Raw genomic sequence first — 12,703 nt, 5'->3', positions numbered from 1 at the left:
TCTGCTGCTCCAGAGAAGCGGACACGGAGCAATGGATCCAAACTACAAGAAAGAAGATTCCACCTAAACATTAGGAAGAACTTCCTGACAGTAAGAGCTGTTTGACAGTGGAATTTGCTGCCAAGGAGTGTGGTGGAGTCTCCTTCTTTGGAGGTCTTTAAGCAGAGGCTTGACAACCATATGTCAGGAGTGCTCTGATGGTGTTTCCTGCTTGGCAGGGGGTTGGACTCGATGGCCCTTGTGGTCTATTCCAACTCTATGATTCTATGATACTATGATTTTAAGGTGAACCAAACAGAATTGTATGGACACAATTCTGTGTAGCATGTTGAGCAGCTTCTGATGCACATTTGCAGACCCTCCAAGTGTCCCTATTTTCCAGAGACAGTCCTGGATTTACAGAAGCTGCCCAGTTTCTGATTTGATCCCAGAATGTGCCGCTTTTCCTTCAGACGTCCCTATTTTCATTGAAGAAATGTTGGAGGGTGTGGAGCTATGCCACCCCCGAGCCAAGGAGATAAGTAACTAGACAACCTTTAGAAGACATCTGAAAGCAGTCCTGCCTATGGAAGTTTTTCAATGTTTAGTGTTTTATTACGTTTTTGTATATGTTGGAAGCCACCTAGAGTGCCTGGGGCAACCCAGTCAGATAGGTGGGGTATACATAAAATCACCATAGTCATCATGGAATAGGATGTCCCTATTTTCACTGGAGAAAGGTTGAAGGGTTTGCATTTGTGAGTCTGGACAGGAGATTAAACAGGGTCAGAAGGGCTGCTGAAAGCTCCTTCCTTAATAACTGGTGGCCATGGGTGCTGACATCTATTGGTTGGGAGATTTCTGGTGGCTCAGGGTTAAGAGAGGGCTGGAAAATGTGACTCATGCTTCTTCTTCGCTTGTGGCAGAAGGCAGAGGATATTGTAGGTGTCTTGTTGTGTTATTTTGTTCCAATTACTTACTGAAACTCCTTTGGTATGCAGTGTATGGCTGTATTAAGGGAGTGAATATTGGTTAGAGGGCAGACTTTTACCTTTTCCAATAACACCCACAGATACTTGTAGGTAAGAAAATGACACAAGCAGTTTATTGAAGGAAATCTATGCTTGGGCAGACAATTTCCTTGTTCTTGTCTAATTAACTGGTTTATAGTAGAACAAGGCAGCCATGCTTACTTTTTTGTTCTCTCAGATGACAGCTGTCATCTTGAGGTCTGAGAGAGAAGTGTGAGGGGTAGCAGGAAGTTGTAAAGTGAAGTGCTACCTGATATATCAGTCTAACAATGAGAGAGAGAGAGAAAGAGAGAGAGAGAGAGAGAGAGAGAGAGATAGAGATAAGCACGCTGGTAGGCAGTAAGGATACAGGATAGCTTAAGAAACCTGGAAATCCCTGTTTCCCCTGTGAAACCCCTCTTCTGCAAGCTGAGTTGCACCCAAGTGTCCAACACAGTTGAGGAGATGGACCAGTGCACCAGTTATCTCTAGGAAACAGATTCTGCTTCCCTGCTTAGAGAACCAAAAGGCCAACCTACCAGACTCTAGAGACCAGGGGTCGCTCATGGGGAACACTCCAGATGTTGTTGGACTACAATCATCCCCAGCCATTGGTCATGCTGGCTGGGACTGATGGGAGCTAGAACCCAACTCACTTCAGCTGATAGCCATTCTTCCTGCTGCAAAGTAATCACACATGTTGTTGGTGTGAATTTACCTCTGGACTAACATTAGCAAAAATCCATGTAAGCATAACCTGTTTTGTTTCTTTTGGGAGGAGTGGTCACTGGAGAGGAAAACATCATTTACCATTGGTTGAATTATGGTGCATGTTCACAGCAGTGCAAATAAAGCTTCATAAAGTCAAGTGCTGCTTAGATCCATGCCATCGGTTCTGCCTTCCCCTCTTCTTAAAATAAAATTTTTAAAAAATGGAGGCGGAGGAACGAACCTGTTAAGTTGTGGGCGAACATATCAGACGACACAGCAATTCTTCCAAAGCAGCTCTTTATTTGTAAGCTGGAACAGAACTGAACTGAGGAGCTCAGTCAGCCTGCTTATATAGAGCTCCACTAAAATGCAACAGTAACCATTTTCTGTAACTAGCCAATCACTGAACGTCACTTTCGATCCTTCATTTGCATACAAACTATCCAATCACTGAATGTCACTTTGGATCCTTCATTTGCATAACTATCTACAGTATCCCCCTGCTGGCCCAGGGTGAGAACTTCAGTACATAACAGAACCCACAACAGCCACAGCCCCTGAACTATGAGTAGCATTGCTGGAGGGCAGAATGTAAACAGAGCTGTTGTTTGGATGCAGGGCAAGGTAATAAAAGGTGCTGTCAATTGCTTTCAACAGGCACGAGAGATTTATCCTCTTCATGGTGTTAGAAAACCGTGGCAGGGATATTACTGCAGAAATTTTCACTACATGCCGTCTTAGGCCTGTTCGGTTCTGCAGGGAAAAAAGAGAGCTGAAATCAAACCAACCTGGGTGGGCATCTGACGTTATCGATTCCCCAAACAAAATAAAACACGAAAGTGCTTTTTTCATTGCATCCTCAGATGGAATGTCTGTGCAAATGGCAACCGCCGTCTCCATTTCCCTGAGTGCATCTCTCTGCTCCTGTTGTGGAAAAGCAATATGTTCAGCATGGAGGGCCTCAGTGCACGAGTAACAGAAGCTAGTAGCTCGCAGCTAAATTTGTACAGGCCTGCCACATGAACTGGATGAACATGATGGAAAGCAGATCATAACTGACAGAAGTGTGATTATCCAGGCCAGTTTGAGGTTGCTTGTTTGTTTGCTTTGCTGCCCTGGGTGAAATGAAATCCCACTGCCTCCCCACTGGGTGTTGGATTGCATAGCAAGCAGTTTAAGAATAGCCGAAAAAGTGATCAAGAGTAGATTGGGATATTGTTTTCTCATTCATTTTTTTTTAAAGTGTCACTTTCCTGCTTCTTCCCATTTTACAACAAGAATGCTGTAGCAGCAGATTTTCCTGGGTCACAGTGGTGGGGAACATTTTTCACCCTGAGGGCCACATTGCTTTCTGGCAAGTCTTCCAAGGGCCACATGTCAGTGGTGAGCAGGGCCAGAGGGTGGAGCAATGCATGTGAACATTACCTTTGCACAGTAATTTGCCTCCCTCCAGACAAGCAAGAGGCATTATCAGAGTTCAAGGACATATTCCAGACAGGCAAAAACACTGGGATTCTATGCCCTGGGTGGCCGAGCCACAGGTTGAGCCAACTCATCCTGTGCTCATCCTCCTACGAGAGACAATGCTCAGACGAATCAGGAGGAAGCTGGCAGGCAGTGCCAACCCCTAAATCCCTTGTAAGTAAAGTCTTTGTAAGTAAGGAGGCAGGCAGGTGGGGGCTGGTGGGGCAGTGCCCCATTTGCTCTAATGGCCCAGCCTCCTCAAGGCAGTGACTTTTTTTTAGCAAGGGTGTGCATGTGTGTGCGTGCATTTGCCAGGGACTTCCTCTCCCCACAAAGAAAGGAAAGCTGCATCCTCGTTAGTCTTTAACTGGAATGGCAACAATTAGTGTTAATTGGTTAATGGGCTGTGAGGGGATCTTTTCTAGCACCTGTTTACTCCAGGTACTGGAGGCATTTAAAGAAGATTAGATGATTAACAGTGGGATGCAAGCAAGTGATCATGACAGGTTAGGATGGTGATGAAATGTAGAACATACCAAATCTGTGGGATGTGCAAGCATCCCAGAGCCTGATCCTTAGGTGGGAATGAATCTAATTGTGTTTAAGTCTACAATGGGTCTGGCAGGAGTGGGGAAGCTGTGGCCCAGTGCAGCCCCCCCCACTTCTTTATCTGGCCCTTGGAGCTCTCTGGAAGCCACACCCCACATTGACCCTACTCAGGTGTTATTGCCTGGCTGAAATGTGTCCTTGAGATCTGATAATATCTGCATATAAGAGTTGTAGTGCAACCACATCCGGAAGACACCATATTGAGTTACCTTGGACCAGATGAATTAGTTTTGTGCACAGTGAGTAATTAATGAATGGAATTTGCTGTCAGGGGATGTGCTGATGGTAACTACCTTTGATAGCTTTATTAGCAAACCCCAGGTATATCAAGAAATATCTAAAACAATTAAATCACCTGTACAGGCTTCCCCACAACTGTCGTCACTGAATATGAGGACTGATAACTTCAAAGCTTGCTTGCTGTAGCTTGGATTTCAATAGTCCAGCAATGGAAAACTTTGAAACATCTACATTTGCATTTGTGGTATAAAAACTCATGGGCATGCATTTCAATACCTCTTGAGATATCATTGGCAAACTTGGCACAACAGTGCCTGAGATGGAGGAGCCAGTTTTTGTCTATGTTCAGATACTGTTGGTTGCCATCTTGGACCAAGATGGTGGATTAAACCAGGCATGGGCAAACTCGGCCCTCCAGATGTTCTGGGACTACAACTCCCATCACCCCTGACCACTGGTCCTGTTAACTAGGGATGATGGGAGTTGTAGTCCCAAAACATCTGGAGGGCCGAGTTTGCCTATGCCTGGATTAAACCATTGCAAACTGTGTCAATTAGTATGCCTAATTGTTGCCTAGTTTAGAATAATAGAATTGTAGAGTTGGAAGGGATCTTGAGGGTCATCTGCTCTAGTCCAACCCCCTGCAATGCAGGAATCTCAGCTAAAGTATCCATGACATATGGACATCCAACCTCTGCTTAAAAATCTCCAAGGAAGGAGAGTGGTGGCTGCCGAGATGGAGGATTTGGTTTTGCCCTATGCTTGGAAAACGTCTAATGCATTTTTAAATTAAGATGGTGGACCAAAGTGTTCCAAACTGTGCTAATTTGGACACCTCTGAATATATTGCCACCAAATTTGGCATAGTGGCTCCTGAGATTGAGCAGGAGGTTTTTGTCTCTGTCTGGAAGACTGGGGGGGCATGCAGAGCCCTAGAAAGTATCAAATTGCAATATCCATGTATAAATACCAGCATCTTTCCATTTCTACGAATTCTTGAGCAATGCTGGGAACTTTCAGCTCGTAAGGACATAATCTGCCCATTTGGTTGGTTGTGTGGGCAGTTATCTCATCTCTAGATGCCCTGACCCTGGGCTGTAGCATTTGCATAAGCAGTGGGACTTTGGCTTATATTACACAGAGAAGTGTTATCCTTTCTCAGTTAATAATCAGCCGTGCACTCTGTTTGGTGTGGAAGCACTTCAGCATAATTAGCTGGTTAAAGAAGCCTGCCTATTGATTAACAGAACTAAATGACCCGTAATTAACAGCATGACTATAGTGCTAATCTGGTTTTGGATTTTTTTATTTTTTTAGATACAGTATTATTTTCTCCTTCTCTCCAAAGGACCTAGAAACTGCCAGGTCTTTTCATCTGGAGGGAGCAGGTAGATGAAGGATCCACTTCATGCTGTAATAGCTTTCAGCTATGGAGCTTTTTCAGAAGTGCATAGATGTAGCATAAAAAGGCCCTGCTGGGGTGTTGTTTTAATCTCTAGGCCTGCCAAGTTGCATCTGCAAAGGCTGCACAGGCTTCCTCCCACCCCCACCCCCTTTAAAAGTACCGGTGTTGCAGTGAGCCAGAACATTTGCTCTGAACCATTCTAAGATATCTTGGGAATCCAGCTTCAGATCTTGACGTTGGTTTCGGAATGAGTTTTGTTGTTGTTGTTGTTGCTTGCAGCATGTTTGATGGCCAGTAGGTGTCTCTGTGGGCACTGAACAAAGAGCCAGCAGGGGTGTGATGAAAGGCTTCTGGAAGAAGTCACAAAGAATTAGAACGTTGACTGCTTAGACCCACAGAGACAGGAAAAGGACGAGCCACATGTCAGACCAGTAGGGCAGGTTGCTCACAAATTGCACACTGCCATATATAGGCCAAAGGGGCAGAAGACCCTATAGTAGCAGGGATGGGGAGCTCCAAATGTGGTGGAGCTCCAACCCTCATTAACCCCAGCCAGCATGCCCTGTGGCCAGGGAACCTGCAGGTACATGGGTACATGGGTGCCCATGGGCGCCACAGTGGAGAATGCTTACCTGTAGCTTCTCTTCATAATCTTCTCCCCACAAGCATCAACATAAAAAAGGTAAAGGACCCCTGACAGTTAAGTCCAGTCATGAATGACTCTGGGGTTGCGGCACTCATCTCGCTTTACTGGCCGAGGGAGCCGACGTTTGTCCGCAGACAGTTTTTCTGGGTCATGTGGCCAGCATGACTAAGCCGCTTCTGGCAAAACTAGAGCAGCGCACGGCAACATCATTTACCTTCCCACCGGAATGGTACCTATTTATCTACTTGCACTTTTTGGCGTGCTTTCGAACTGCTAGGTTGGCAGGAGCTGGGACAGAGCAACGGGAGCTCAGCCCATCGTGGAGATTCGAACCGCCGACCTTCTGATCGGCAAGCCTAGGTGTAATTTCTCACTTTCATCTCAACACCCTGGCACAACCCTTCCTTAGCTTCCTCTCCTCCTTGGGGAAGGGTCGTAGCTCATTGGTAGAGCATCTACCTTGCATGCAGAACAGGGGTGCCATCTCGGCCTCAGGATTGTGGGTACCCACCACCACAGTGCGGGTGTGTGACATCAGATGCACACAACAGCACGCAGTGTGTGACATCACACATACTACATACAGGCATGTGTGTGTGTGATATCACATGTCTGTGTTGCAGTGGCAACAGCCCCTCTTCCTCCTTCTCTCCCTTTTCTGCAGGGAGCAGCTCGGACTCAGAGGCAGAGAGACATTGCTGCCATGTCTGGGTCCCACCCCCTAGAAAAGGGGGTGCCTCGCTGGCTGGCTGCGGAGGGTGGAGCAGAACTGCTTCTCTCTTGGAGGCAGCACTGCTGCCACCTGCAGGCTTTTCTCATTGACTTTGTGGGTGCCCGGCCCCCACATTTATATTACTGTGGGTGTCCAAGTACCCACGGTTCTCTGGATTTGGTTCCTGTGAGGCAGAAGGTCCCATGTTCAATCCCCAATGGCATCTTCAGGCAGGGCTCAGAGAGAGACTCCCTGTCTGAAACGCTGAAGGGTTGCTGCCAGTCTGTCTAGATGATACTGATCTAGATAGACCAATCGTCTGACTCGGCAAAAGGCCCCTGTCCCACTTCTCCCACTGTCCAAACTTAAATGGCAAGTTCCTTGAGAGTCAAACCCTTTTGCTTAGGCTAATCACTCTGCAGGACACCAGAAGCAAATGGTGCAGACTGGCTATCCAGCTATTCCAATCTAAAAAATGCTAATTGCACTCCCGGGAAAAGAGGAGGCTGTTTCTCCTGTTCTTCGCTTTTTTGTAGCAAAGCACACTTCGACTGCTCCTTTTACCTGCGCTGTGTGAAGTCACAGCGGAGGTCTGTAGCTCCCCCCAGTCTGCCCTTTAAAGCATAAAGAGGCAGCTCGCAGGCCAGAGTGGCTCCTTACTGCAGCGGGAGCAAGAGTTGAAAGCCGCATGAAATCTCACAGTGGCTTGCCAAAGGGCTCCTCTCCCTTGCCGGTTCACACTGATGTGTGATGGCACTCTGCAGGCTGCAAGCGGAGGACACAGAGAGTCGAAAACAGGTTATTGCATGGAAGCTTGTATACGAGGGAGAAAGAGAAATGCCCTTGGCAAGAGATGGGACCTGTTCTTCCTTTGCTTTGAAGAGTGGCCATTTGCCCCCATATACAGTGGATGCTTGGGTTGCGAACGTGATCTGTGAGAGATGCACGTTTGCAACCCACGCGTGCGCAGACGCGGGTTGCGAATGCTGTGGGTTGTGAACGTGTATCCCGCATGGATCACATTCGCAACCCGCATCTGCGCACGCGCGGGTTGCGATTTGGCACTTCTGCGCATGCACAAAGTGCAATTTAGCCCTTCTGCGCATGCACGACCGCCGAAACCTGGAAGTAACCCGTTTCAGTACTTCCGGGTTTCGGCAGTCTGTAACCTGAAAAAACGCAACCTGAAGTGTCTGTAACCCGAGGTACGACTGTATTGGTGGGCTCTGGAATTCAATGGTGGGTTTAGATGTCAGAATCAGGTTTGGAGAAGGGGAGTAGTTCAGCGGTAGATCACCTCCTTTGCTTGCAGATGGGCCACTAGCTCTTCTTATATTCTTAGAATATTCTGTATGAGGAGAGGAGATAGCAAAGAAAGTTAAGAATTTGTTAATGCAACAGCGGCTGCAAGAATAGTTTATGTGCAAAGAACTGGAAAGAAAAGGCTACCCCAGCCAAGGAGCAGTGGTTGCATAAATTAATAGAATTTGTGGAGCTTTGTGAGCATGATGGCCAAAATAAGGAACTGGGATGAAATTAAAACAAGATGTGAGTGGGATTGTCTTGGAGAATGCTTAGAAAGAGATGGCATTATGGTAAATTTGCAAGGGGGGATAAACCTGTGGTCAGCAGTAGACAAGATAAGTGAATTGAAGGGATGAAAAAGGATGGAAGAACCAAGGAGATGTAGAGAACCAAAGAAAGGGAAATAGGATGTCGGTGAAGGATAGGTTGGGAAGTCGATATAGGAGTATGAGACGAAGAAGAAGAAGAAGAAGAAGAAGAAGAAGAAGAAGAAGAAGAGGAGGAGGAGGAGGAGGAGGAGGAGGAGGAGTAGTAGTTTGGATTTGATAACCCACTTTATCACTACCCTAAGGAGTCTCAAAGCGGCTAACATTCTCCTTTCCCTTCCTCCCCCACAACCAACACTCTGTGAGGTGAGTGAGGCTGAGAGACTTCAGAGAAGTGTGACTAGCCCAGTGTTTCCCAACCTTTTTTGGGCAAAGGCACACTTGTTTCATGAAAAAAATCTCGCGGCACACCACCATTAGAAAATGTTTAAAAAATTAACTCTGTGCCTATATTGACTATATATAAAGTAACTCTCTTTAATAGGAATCAAACACAAAGAAAGTATTTTATAATTACTTTATTATGAAATAGTAAGTTGCAGAATTTATTCAGCACACAGAAAATGGCCTTTTGGGGGGTGAATGTGGATGAAGCAGGAAGAGAACTTAAAAAAAAGGCATGCATGAAATCTAGCCCCAAACACACACACACACACTTTCCCCAAAGTGGTTGATGACGCAGGATATTTCCACATGCTTCTAAAATGCACATTAAATAAAACGAGAGAGAGAAGTGCACGCATTCACCTGCCAGCCTCGGAGCTGTGGAATGCAGCGACATGAAGCAATCTGTGTCCTTCCAGGCGCCAGCTCAGACCTGCCATGCTGTTTCGTTCCCCCGGCATCGCTGCCTTCATCCAGCCGGATGCCTCTCCTGCCCAAGGGACGTGTCAGCAGCCACCCGGCGTGGGGTAGAGGCAGGACGGCCCCACTTCCTGCTGCCCACAAGGCTTTGGGGTGAGAAACACGGAGGGGCAGGAGAGTGGAGGTTGCCTTAATTGGAAAAAGCAGGGAGGTAGGCTGGTGTGCCGTGGGAGGGAGGCGGGCGAGTCGGGCGGCGAGCACACGCGGGGCGGCGAGCGAGCTCCCTCCCACATCCCATCACCGCTCGCTTCGGCCGGCCTACTGGGCTGTCGCAGGCGGAAGGCCTGCGCATGCGCGAGGTTTTCGCGCCTTCCTCCAGTAGGCCGGCCGAAGCGAGCGGCGATGGGATGTGGGAGGGAGCTCGCTCGCCGCCCCGCGTGTGCTCGCCGCTGCCGCCCCGCCTCTCGACGCTCGCCTCGCCCGCCTCCCTCCCACGGCACACCAGCCAACGTCTCGCGGCACACTAGTGTGCCGCGGAACACCGGTTGGGAAACACTGGACTAGCCCAAGGTCACCCAGCAGCTGCATGTGGAGGAGCAGGGAAGCGAACCCGGTTCACCAGATTATGAGTCCACCATTCTTAATCACACTGGCTCTTGTGTGTTAAATGCATGTAAACTGTAGACTGTAAATGTTAAGATGTTAAATGCATGTAAACTGTAAACTGGAACATGCATGCATAAATAAATAAATAAATAAATAAATAAATAATAAATAAATAATAAAAAAGGAATATGCTGTATGGAACACATATCTCCAATTTTGTGAGAACCTGATTGGCTCTTGTTTGGTTTCCAGGCTGTTTTTGATTTTTATAACTCTTCAGCTGGAGTTATATACGGCAAGGCTGTATATTGTCTCCCTGCTTATTTAACTTATATGCAGAATTCATCATGCGAAAGGCTGGGCTGGATGAATCCCAAGCCGGAATTAAGATTGCCGGAAGAAATATCAACAACCTCAGATATGCAGATGACACAACCTTGATGGCAGAAAGTGAAGAGGAATTAAAGAACCTTTTAATGAGGGTGAAAGAGGAGAGCGCAAAATATGGTCTGAAGCTCAACATCAAAAAAACGAAGATCATGGCCACTGGGCCCATCACCTCCTGGCAAATAGAAGGGGAAGAAATGGAGGCAGTGAGAGATTTTACTTTCTTGGGCTCCATGATCAGTGCAGATGGTGACAGCAGTCACGAAATTAAAAGACGCCTGCTCCTTGGGAGAAAGGCGATGGCAAACCTAGACAACATCTTAAAAAGCAGAGACATCACCTTGCCAACAAAGGTCCGTATAGTAAAAGCCATGGTTTTCCCAGTAGTGATGTATGGAAGTGAGAGCTGGACCCTAAAGAAGGCTGATCGCCGAAGAATTGATGCTTATGAATTATGGTGCTGGAGGAGACTCTTGAGAGTCCCATGGACTGCAAGAAGATCAAACCTATCCATTCTTAAGGAAATCAGCCCTGAGTGCTCACTGGAAGGACAGATCCTGAAGCTGAGGCTCCAATACTTTGGCCACCTCATGAGAAGAGAAGACTCCCTGGAAAAGACCCTGATGTTGGGAAAGATGGAGGGCACAAGGAGAAGGGGATGACAGAGAATGAGATGGTTGGATGGTGTTCTTGAAGCTACCAGCATGAGTTTGATCAAACTGCGGGAGGCAGTGGAAGACAGAAGTGCCTGGCGTGCTCTGGTCCATGGGGTCACGAAGAGTCGGACACGACTAAACGACTAAACAACAACAGCTGGAGTTGCAGAAGCTGCAGTCCTCAAGATGTTGCTGGACTACAGCTCCTCATCATCCCTGACTACTGACTATGCTAGCTGGGGCTAATGAGAGATCAACTCCATCGGGGGTGGGGGCACAGGTTCCCTGTCTCTGACCTCAGTGGACTAGGGCCACAGTAGCTGAAAGGCCATCAACTCCCATATGAATGGGCCACTACCTTTCATATGGCCATATTTACTCTACTGATCTTGAGAGGCTACATTCTGTATGCCTCCACCTTTTATTACAAGAGGCAGGTCCTTCTTCAGGGTAGCACCTACTATAGAATATGGAACTCCTTTGTGGATGGCCCATAGTTCAGTGGTTAAACATCTGCCTTGCATGCAGAAGGTCTCTGGTTCAATCCCTGGCATCTCCAGATACGGCTAGGAAAGAACTCTGCCTTGCACTTGGAGAGGTGCTGCCAGTAAGTGTGGACAACATTGAACTAGATGGAGCTTCCTATATTTCTGTGTTCTTGCAGGAGGCTCAGCTGGATCCTTCACAACTGGGGTTTAACAGCAAGGTAAAACCTTGATTTTCTGGATACTATATGATAATGTACTTGCTGCTGTCATGTAATTGGCTGCATTATTGTTTTTATTATGCTTTTACATGTGCAGTGGTACCTTGGGTTAAGAACTTAATTCGTTCTGGAGGTCCATTCTTAACCTGAAACTGTTCTTAACCTGAGGTACCACTTTAGCTAATGGAGCCTCCTGCTGCCACAGCACTGCCATCATGCAATTTCTGTTCTCATCCTGAAGCAAAGTTCTTAACCCAAGGTACTATTTCTGGGTTAGCAGAGTCTGTAACCTGAAGCATCTGTAACCTGAAGCGTCTGTAACCCAAGGTACCACTGTATTTGGTTGGGCCCTGTTGTTACTGAATCTCTGTTTCTACTTACTACTACAGTGGTACCTTGGTTTACGAACTTAATTCTTTCTGGAGGTCCGTTCTTAACCTGAAACTGTTCTTAACCTGAGGTACCACTTTAGCTAATGGGGCCTCCCACTGCTGCCGCACCGCCAGCGTGCGATTTCTGTTCTCATCCTGAAGCAAAGTTCTTAACCCGAGAGACTATTTCTGCATTAGAGGGGTCTGTAACCTAAAGCGTCTGTAACCTGAAGCATCTGTAACCTGAGGTACCACTGTATTTTTTATTTTGATCTGCAGCAATGAGCCAGTGATCCTGCTTAGCTCTGTGCCTATGAAAAACTTCACTCACTGATTTTGGCAGATCTGCATGTTTAAAGGCATTAGACTCGTGCCTGTTTTCTTTTCTTTTCTTTCTAGCCAGATGATAATCCTAGATCCAAACCCCTAGATTTGCTAACCGTGATTATGGGCAACTCTCTCTTTCCAGAGATGTTCTGCAAGCGGAAACACTGCTAATGAATTCTTAAGAGATATTTCTTATGAAGCACATTATAACATGCAGATAATCTGAAGAGAGCCTGTGCTTGCATAATATAGATTTAATAGATATAACAAGACAATTAAAACCTCATTAGGCTTGACCTCGCTTGGCGAGATGCACCAGGAAGTACCACTTTGTCTCTCTTTAATAGGCAGCCTGGTTCAGGAACAAACACATGAGTCAGGAAAGAGGATACCAGCAGGCTTTAAACGCAGTCAGAAGTTGAAGGTCACACCCACACAA

The 12,703-nt window shown here is 46.8% G+C and overlaps 1 long non-coding RNA gene across 1 annotated transcript; it reads right to left on the bottom strand.

Moving 5' to 3' along the window:
- Window positions 1-5,301: 5,301 nt before the first annotated feature.
- Window positions 5,302-6,610, bottom strand: LOC308575395. Its single transcript, XR_014002845.1, has 2 exons — window positions 6,439-6,610; window positions 5,302-5,768 (listed from the first exon to the last, which is right to left on the bottom strand). It is a non-coding gene; the product is annotated as an uncharacterized lncRNA (long non-coding RNA).
- Between the last annotated feature and the right edge of the window lie 6,093 nt (window positions 6,611-12,703).

The sequence above is a fragment of the Podarcis bocagei genome (assembly GCF_964188305.1).
Source record: "Podarcis bocagei genome assembly, chromosome: 16".
Lineage (NCBI taxonomy): Eukaryota > Metazoa > Chordata > Lepidosauria > Squamata > Lacertidae > Podarcis > Podarcis bocagei.
This window is presented reverse-complemented; position numbering and strand designations above follow the sequence as displayed.